Source organism: Mercenaria mercenaria, chromosome 19 (assembly GCF_021730395.1).
Source record: "Mercenaria mercenaria strain notata chromosome 19, MADL_Memer_1, whole genome shotgun sequence".
Lineage (NCBI taxonomy): Eukaryota > Metazoa > Mollusca > Bivalvia > Venerida > Veneridae > Mercenaria > Mercenaria mercenaria.
Window position 1 is genome coordinate 26187384 of NC_069379.1, and position 9354 is coordinate 26196737.

The following is a 9354-nucleotide window of genomic DNA, read 5'->3' on the forward strand; positions in this document are numbered from 1 at the left end:
GGATTTAACGAAATGTTATTACTCTCTTGGGCATAATACACTCTTTTAAATTGAAGTAATCACCATAGAAACCACGACGTCACACACAGTAACAAATGGATAAAAACTGCTTTTGCTGACGTCATTTTCGTGAAATTTGTCATCCAGTCCATTGAATCTTTAGTCATAGACCTAACAGGGTAATCCAGTTTCATCTTATTGACAAATTTGGAGCCACATCATGATAGGTCTTTAAAGTAGATGAAAGTATATTTCATCACATGGGGAATGAAATCAGGATTTCAACAATGTATAGCTTTTATTCCTTTTCTCTTTTATACTTTTACATTAAAAAGGACCGAATTTTGTATCCTGTCAATATCGAGAATACAATACATATGATATTGAAGTAAACCACAAAATCAAATTAAAATGAATTCTTAAATCGGATACTTTTTAGTTATTTTCATTGTTTTGTCTTAAAGTAAGTTTAAGGTCAAACAGTTATTCTGTATAAAATCTGTGTCATCTTTATTTCCATACAACTATTTATCCAAGGCGTTACTTTCTACCCTCAGTCTTTTCAAAAAATATAAATGGTCGCAACTGGATATGTGAACATGCGTCTTTTTCCGTTTCATATTACGATTCTCCTGATCACATGAATACTCAGAGCAAGTATAAAACAATTCTCGTTTAGATGATGCGACAATATATCCTTACTCTAATGTGATAACATCGAAAACAATATTTCATACTATGAAGCTTTTGAACAAATACGGTAATACCCTGTATCCAGTGTTATGAGAATCTACTGGTCAGCTATATCACGGTTAGTTATATTGTAGGTTCTGACATATACGCATAAAGAGATCCTGTCAGATATGCACACAAGCAAGCACGTTTGCGAGATAAAATAAGAGGAAGAGGTTTTATGAAAGCGTTATTTCAGTGATAAATTGAATCAATATTCTTTCCCTTTACCTCTTTGGTAAAACAGATAAATGAAACATATTCTAAACAAGACCGTTGTCTGGTTTCTAAAATATTCATATAAAAAGACAAACAAATTGATCGATTTTCTAACGTGAAAATAGAACATTTGTTCCATTAAACATTTTTAGAAATATCACGCAATTTTATCAGTTTTCATTTTCCTTAAACTTGATCCGGACGGAAACATTTTATTATCAATCTCTTCGTATTCATTTGTGTTTTGCGAAACAGAATATATCGGATGAATATACATGTAACTGTTTGTTCTGATGCCTTCTCGGCCGACTGCACCGCGTTCTGTGTTTACTGAAGGTCCTTCCTCAGTCTGGTCTTCAGTTGGCTCTGCATACACATAACCTGATAAAAATGTATTTGTATTTTTTTACAGAAGAAGACAATCAGTTACAAACTCTTAATTCAATATTGTTTTTTCTACATTAAATGCAATCGGTTTCTTTTGGTATGCCAAATCATGTACGAAACAAGTAGTATAATAGCTAAACGATTTTAGCTCATTTACCTAAGATGTTATTCCAAAATATGCTATGAATATAAAGACAAAGGCATCTTAATGTACTGAAAGAACTTTCTTACAAACGGAAACTTCTTTCAAATTTGCACGTTAAACTTATTTATTATACACATGAATATGACAACGTATTCCGGTGTGAAACAATTCCACTTTGGATTAGTTCATATAAAGAAGAGAGAGGTATGATTCAAAGTTTAAAAATTGCGAATTGGCCGTGAATAATATAACTAACAATAGTTTAATCATTTCAGGAAATTAATTTCTATTATTTGAATTAGATCAAGATAATCTTGCGGACAAGCTGACTAGGGGCCGAGTTGACTGTAAATCATTTACGGGGAGATCACTCCGTATCAGAGTGACAGAGTCGACTCAGTGTCACTACCGAGGGGATTCAGGTCTATGACGTTTTACAAGCTATTTCCACGGGAGCCTTGCAACGGATTATACTGTCTAACAATACAACTTAGAGCATCTGCACACCCCTTAAGAAAATATTTTCTATTCCATACGGAAACCTGTGAAACTTTTCATCCACCAATCAAAATGTAGTTTTATTCAGCTGTTAAATGACCTTCACTCCAGATATAAGCAGGAAGTAAATATGAAAACAAACCGGCCTGCGATAGCCTCTATCGCATACAAAATATTTCTTTGATTTGACCTAGTGACCTAATTTTCAACTCTAGATAACCCATATTCAAATATGACCTAGATTTCATCAATGCAATCATTCTGACTAAATATCATGAAGATCAATAGAAAAATACAGCCTCTATCGCATACACAAGGTTTTTCTTTCATTTGACCTAGTGACCTAGTTTTTGATCCAAGATAACACATTTTCAAACTCGGCCTGGACTTTATTAAGGTTATCATTTTGACTTAATTTCAGGAAGATCAATTGAAAAATACAGCCTCTATCGCATATACAAGCTTTTCCTTTTATTTGACCTAGTGACATACTTTTTGACCCCAGATGACCCATATTCGAATTTGACCTAGATTTAATCAAGGTAATCATTCTGACCAAAATTCATGAAGATTAATTGAAAAATACAGCCTCTATCGCATACACAATGTTTTTCTTTGATTTGACCTAGTGGCCTAGTTTTTGACCCCAGATGACCCTTTTTCAAACTCGGCCTAGACTTTATTAAGATATTTATTTTGACCAAAATTCATGAAGATTAATTGAAAAATACAGCCTCTATCGCATACACAATGTTTTTCTTTGATTTGACCTAGTAACCTAGTTTTTAACCCCAGATGACTCATTTTCAAATTCGGCCTGAATTTTTTCAAGGTTATCATTCTGACCAAATTTCATGAAGATCAGCTGAAAAATACAGCCTCTTTCGCATACACAAGCTAAATGTTGACAGACGACAGACACACGACGGACGCCGGACATCGAGCGATCAGAAAAACTCAGGTGAGCTAAAAATATTGAATCTTAAAATGAAACCGTTATGTTATTCGAGTCACTTCAATGTGAAAGCTGTATCATGCAGACTAACATGTGGATAGAAAAGATTCATTCATATGCATGTAAACTGAAAATAGAATCTTCAATACCTGAGTCTTCTATAATTCTACAAGCTGCTGTTTCATGGTTATATTCAACTGCATCCCTTGAACGTAAAGTAACTTCCTGTCGCTGTTTTCCGTTTTGTCTTGAATATAAATTAGATAAGAAACAAGGTACTATTCATTTCATAAAGTATTAATATCAGTTTATTAAATTGTGAATAAATTAAATTAATAGTCAAAGATAGCCAAAGTATTAGCTTTTTAATCAGGATAACTTTAAGGTTAATACTCTGGGATCAAAATAAGTAAGATCATTCGTCCTTCCGCAACACATTTGTAATCCATTAGCATCTGAAATAAAACTAGCAGTAAAAACTAGAATTCAGAGACAAATGTTGAACACACGGTTATGTTATAATAAATTCTATTTCCAGAGCAATGATGGCATCGTCGTTCTTTCTCCGCGTATACGATTTTCCTGAACAGCAACTAATATAATTATATAGTAGGAAATATATTCAAATCTTACTAGAATCGAAGAACTGATGATATACATCAAAATAATAAATGTCTATTTAATTAAATTCATCATAGTTTTGATATAAATACTCTATTTGGTAATAAAAATATAAGAAAATAACAGTCAGATCAAAATACCAAATCAGACTGCTGTTGAATATGTACGGGTATTTTCAATCATCTGAAACATTTTCTTTACTTCTCAGATTTTCAAAAAAGTTTCGCCATTTTTAAATGTTACCCTTATCTCTATGTAGATGGCAATGTTTACAAATATTGCATATGGCCATTTTAAGGACATTTCCGGATGTTTTTGTGTGCTATTTCTTGCGCGGCAGTCAGTCTTTTACTTTTACTTAATATCTAACACAAATTTTTCCATAAAAAATCTAGGAAATATCTTTAAATATACACTTGATATCAATTATGTACAACATTAGTACAGTTAGACACGGTCATATCTAATTCAATAGAACTACACATTTCATGAAACATCCGTTGGACTTATACAGTAAAAATAATTTAAATTACTTTCATACGAGTAGTTTCAAAATATTCAATTTCATATAGATGTTGTGTGAAAAGGTTCAGAGGAAAGCTAAACACTGTAAAACATATGGACAAATACCGTTTCCTGACAAGTAAAATAGTTGTAACAACTGCATAGACGACCAGCACAGCTACACAAAGCGACAGAATCACGGTACCAACACATTTTCTTTCTGTTAAAAAACATAAAACCTATGTATCTCAAAACAAAATTATTCCTGTTTGTAAATATCATAATAACCATCCATGGTTTCCTTAATCATTTTTGTCTCAAGGAGAAAACAATAGGATTGTTCTTTTTTTCCCATCTTGAGACAGATTTTCCAAGAGAGTTTTAAATTTTGAAGACGGAAAAACTTACTAGTTTACAACATTCAACATTCCAAATATAATGTATGTCCTTTGTTCCATGTCAAATTTCACCTTTTTTGTTGTGAGATGCAAAAATGTTGTTCTGAAAAATGTATCTTTTCAAATGAAATTAAAATTAAAATAACATTAGATTGAATTTGCAACATTGGAAAAGGTAAAGGCAGAGTAGTTAACAGAGATTATGAAACAGGCGGTAATATCTTTACAATGTCGGCAATATATTTTTACAAACGCTTTCGTAGCTAATTTATCAAGTCATATTATGCGGTAAACAGAATTGCATGTATCTAAATATAACTTAGTACTAGTTCGCCAAATCAGAATGTTCTTTCTATTGTCCTTCAGTGGCGCCATTTCTCTTAACATCTGAGCCGTGCCATGAGAAAACCAACATAGTGGGTTTGCGACCAGCATGGATTAAGACCAGCCTGTGAAAAAAACATGGCGGTTTCTTTCTGAGCTAACAAAGAAAATGTAGTTTTTTCATCGTAAAGCCCGGAGATAATGAAGGACAATATCATCAAGAAGTTCAAAAATGTTGTCAATCTACAGACTTAACTACGTAGCATTTCAAAAACGGCAAATCATCGGAATTTATAAAGCAGTGATTGTCTGAATAAAATTCCATTGTGTTTTGATTTTGAAACTCCGCCATTCAATAAAAACTGTTGATGCCGAGCAAGCGCAACAGTAAACGAAGGCGCAATAAATCCTCGCCAGGCTTCATCCGTATTCTTAAAAAACAAAAACCTGAAACTACAAGTGAGAGTGAGGACTCTGAGTATTTCGAGCCATACGATTCTACTGACACCGAAGCACTTGATAACACCTTATCCGAGCATTTGGCCACCCCACCCCCTTCAGATATCATGAGCTCCCTTTCCAAAACAGACTTAGAAACCTTAGCAGACATCATTGTGCAAAAGCTCAAAAGTGAACTTATGAAAGAGGTGCATACACTGATCAAAGTAGAGACATCAAAAATTTGTGAAGAGATCAAAGCGCTACATTCAGTGAACACGAGTCTCAGAAATGAGCTGAATGCAACTAGACGCGAGCTTGATGAGCTCGAACAGTATGGGAGAAGGATGAATTTGGACGTGTGTGGCATCCCCGGTGATACAGGAAGGCCTTCTGAGGACGTGACGACTAAAATAATTCATCATGCCGCTGAATGTAATGTTACCCTATCCAGCCAAGACATTGATAAATGTCACAGAAAGGGTAAGCCAAGAGACAATTATAATCGAAAGGTCATTTGATACACTAGAGGTGTACTGGTCAGGAACCCAGGCAATCCTTGCGTGTATCAGTGCTATACACTGGGCACGTTAAAGAACCAGGCTGTCTATTCGAAACGAGCTAGGCTAAGTTAGCCGGATAAGCCTGTATCTGATTTCTGATCTCTCTGTCGTGGGGGCTTTGTCTCACTCTGTCCTCTCTGGTCAGATCGCTCTGTGTCTGTACTAGTAGAGGATGAATTATGCGCCCTATGTGGCTGCATTTGAACTATGTAAAGCGCCTTGAGCGCTATATAAATCTGGTATAATTTAATGTACAACGCCAGTGAATATACTATGTGTAAAATTAGGCGTTTAATCAAATAAAGCAGTTTCAGTTTTTTCAGTTTCATTATCAAATTTACAAATTCGGCGGCGAGAGATCGCGTTTACCGTGCCAGGAAATCCTCGTGGGGGCTTTGTCTCACTCTGTCCCTCTGGTCAGATCGCTCTGTGTCTGTACTAGTAGAGGATGAATTATGCGCCCTGTGTGGCTGCATTTGAACTATGTAAAGCGCCTTGAGCGCTATATAAATCTGGTATAATTTAATGTACAACGCCAGTGAATATACTATGTGTAAAATTAGGCGTTTAATCAAATAAAGCAGTTTCAGTTTTTTCAGTTTCATTATCAAATTTACAAATTCGGCGGCGAGAGATCGCGTTTACCGTGCCAGGAAATCCTGGTGGGGGCTTTGTCTCACTCTGTCCCTCTGGTCAGATCGCTCTGTGTCTGTACTAGTAGAGGATGAATTATGCGCCCTATGTGGCTGCATTTGAACTATGTAAAGCGCCTTGAGCGCTATATAAATCTGGTATAATTTAATGTACAACGCCAGTGAATATACTATGTGTAAAATTAGGCGTTTAATCAAATAAAGCAGTTTCAGTTTTTTCAGTTTCATTATCAAATTTACAAATTCGGCGGCGAGAGATCGCGTTTACCGTGCCAGGAAATCCTTCGGAGATGGTATCTTCGTACAGGAGAATTTATCTCCCCTGCGTAAGAAACTAGCGTTTGAAGCACGCCAGCTTGTTAGAAATAAGACACTGAACAAAACATGGATAGCTGGCTGTAAAGTCAAGGCTCTACTTCCCGGTATAGTGGACGCTACTTGACCCCGATGGTTGACCTTTGTATTATAATACATAATTAGGCACAACCTATTATTGAAAGGGAGTGTACGTATACATACTTTAATACTGCAATGTACACAAACATACACGGCTACCCTAAGCACCTCTTATTTCTAGAATGAAATAATCGATATGAATTAATCAGCCTAAGGTCAACCATCGCGGTCAAGTTGCGACTACCATAAATTAACAGCAATAGTAATTCGGGATATGACTGATATTCAATGCATCCAAGATGGGAAGCCGCTCACAGCATACTGATGAAAGTGTTAATTGCAACAGTACTATCCTTTAGAAATTATAGTGTTTTGTTTAAACTCATTTTTACAATGAACTAGAATTTAACCTTTGTTCTGTTTACAATTATTTTTCAGTGAACCAGAATTTAACCCTTGTACTGTTGTTACGCAACAAGTACTATCCTTCAGAAATTATAGTGTTTTGCGTTCACTCCTTTTTACAGTGAACTAGAATTTAACCTCTGTTCTGTTTACACTTATTTTTCAGTGAACTAGAATTTAACCCTTGTATCGTTGTTATGTCTACATGACCCTACTTACGCTTATAATAATTAAGTACTGTTAAATATAGTAACTTACCCTGTCCAGCTATATATTTGGCTGTATGGTATAATCCATCGACAAACGAATATCATCCATGAGCAGACGATTTTACTTTTCAAATAATATCCTTATTTTATTCCAATAACTGAAGCCACTATGAAGGTCCAGAGTAAGCTGTTGTCAAATACATATATCCCTGGTTTAATTATAATTGCACGTAAGTGTAATGAAGTAAGTTATATTATAAATGAGGAGTATACTAAAGTAAATATCAGATGTTTACTTCAAAACTGACTTTCCCCACAAAGGTCATTTATCTGTTAGTAAGGATTCTCTATTAACAAATTCTAGGTGTGTATGATGCTTCTTTATGGGTATCAATAAAACGGCAAGCCCTGAAATCACATGCTGTCTACCTATAGATAACTAAATATATCAACCTTTAATAAATATGCGGATAACCTTTGCTACAGGTCATATAACTGTTACATTTACTGGAGTGAAAACTCCATGCTTCAATGAAAATATTAGCGCAAATATATGGGAATTGATCATGTGTCTTTGTCTATATTGACATCTGAATTTAATGAAAAAGTGCCTGTTTTTCTGAAATAACCTTTACGAGAGACCCTCAACTGTTCAGTCTTGTAAAGCTTTATTAGTATTTCATACTGCGATTTTCTTCAGTACTTTATTTTTAACGCTATAGTTGAAATGACCAACATTGCATGATGTCACAAATTTTTTTTTTCGGTATTTTTCTCGATTTGTATCAGGTAAACTGGTATTACTCAGTTCCGCAGATTTTTGCTAAAATTTATTTAGCGATTGAATGATAACCATATTTCAGTATGTTATACAAACTGGTTTTGTCCAGTTAACATATAGGGGAATATCTTGTTTATCATGTTTAATTGTATATAGATTTTTATAGAGAATAGAATAATGTACCTGTATACGCTCATATGTATTATATCATTTTTTATTCATCTACATTGAAAACATTATTAGATAAACTGGTATTACACAATTTCAAGTGTTTTGTTACGGCTAAAATTTATTTAGCGATTGAATGATAACCATGGCTATACAAACTGGTTTTGTCCAGTTAACATATAGGAATATTTTGTTTATCATCTTTACTGTATATAAATGTATATAGATGATTGAATAATGTATACGTTCATATGTAGTATATCAATTTGATTTGTAATTTGTATTTATCCACATTGAAATTGATAACACTTCTTTTCGCATTCGCGCGATGTCTGTTTATCTCATACAAGGGACATAAACTTGTCAATATTTTTTTTAATTAAATCTAACAATAATTGTCTTTCTTCTAAAGATTTTGTAATAGATCTCTGCTTTTTTCTTATATAAGCTACAATTATGCAAAAAGGATTTTTGACTCTCGTAAATTACGCTTTTAATTGAACTCCATATTATATCAGTATAAAATAAGATATAACAAATTTCTAACTTCTATCTACTAGATTCCTTAAAAGAGTTTCTTGAGTTATTTCTGGGTTATTTAATTTATTTAATTTAAATTCTTTTAAATTTCAATTTGGTTAAATTTAGGAATATGAACTGTGTTTTGATATTGTGCTTCTTGTTGTGGTGATCCGAAGTGCTGCCCGGCCGTCCTACGCTCCCGTTTACCCCGATTCTCGTACTGTTGTCATGCGAATTGCTACATACAAATGCTCTCATTAACCGATTTTCGCTCCGATTCTGTATTCCTGTGATGCTATACCCAAATGGGTAACGACTTAAACTTATGGAGAGCGTCAATCGGTTTGTGTTATAACAGGGGGCACTGCGTCACAAAACTATGCTCGTTCAGACTAAATTTTTTTGATATTCTAGTGTTTGCGCAGTATGTATTTAA

The 9354-nt window shown here is 34.2% G+C and overlaps 1 long non-coding RNA gene across 1 annotated transcript; it reads right to left on the reverse strand.

The window, feature by feature from the left end:
- Window positions 1–302: 302 nt before the first annotated feature.
- Window positions 303–4843, reverse strand: LOC128551243 (uncharacterized). The gene is made up of 3 exons (XR_008368734.1): window positions 4188–4843; window positions 3086–3183; window positions 303–1332 (listed from the first exon to the last, which is right to left on the reverse strand). It is a non-coding gene; the product is annotated as an uncharacterized LOC128551243 (long non-coding RNA).
- Window positions 4844–9354: the final 4511 nt, after the last annotated feature.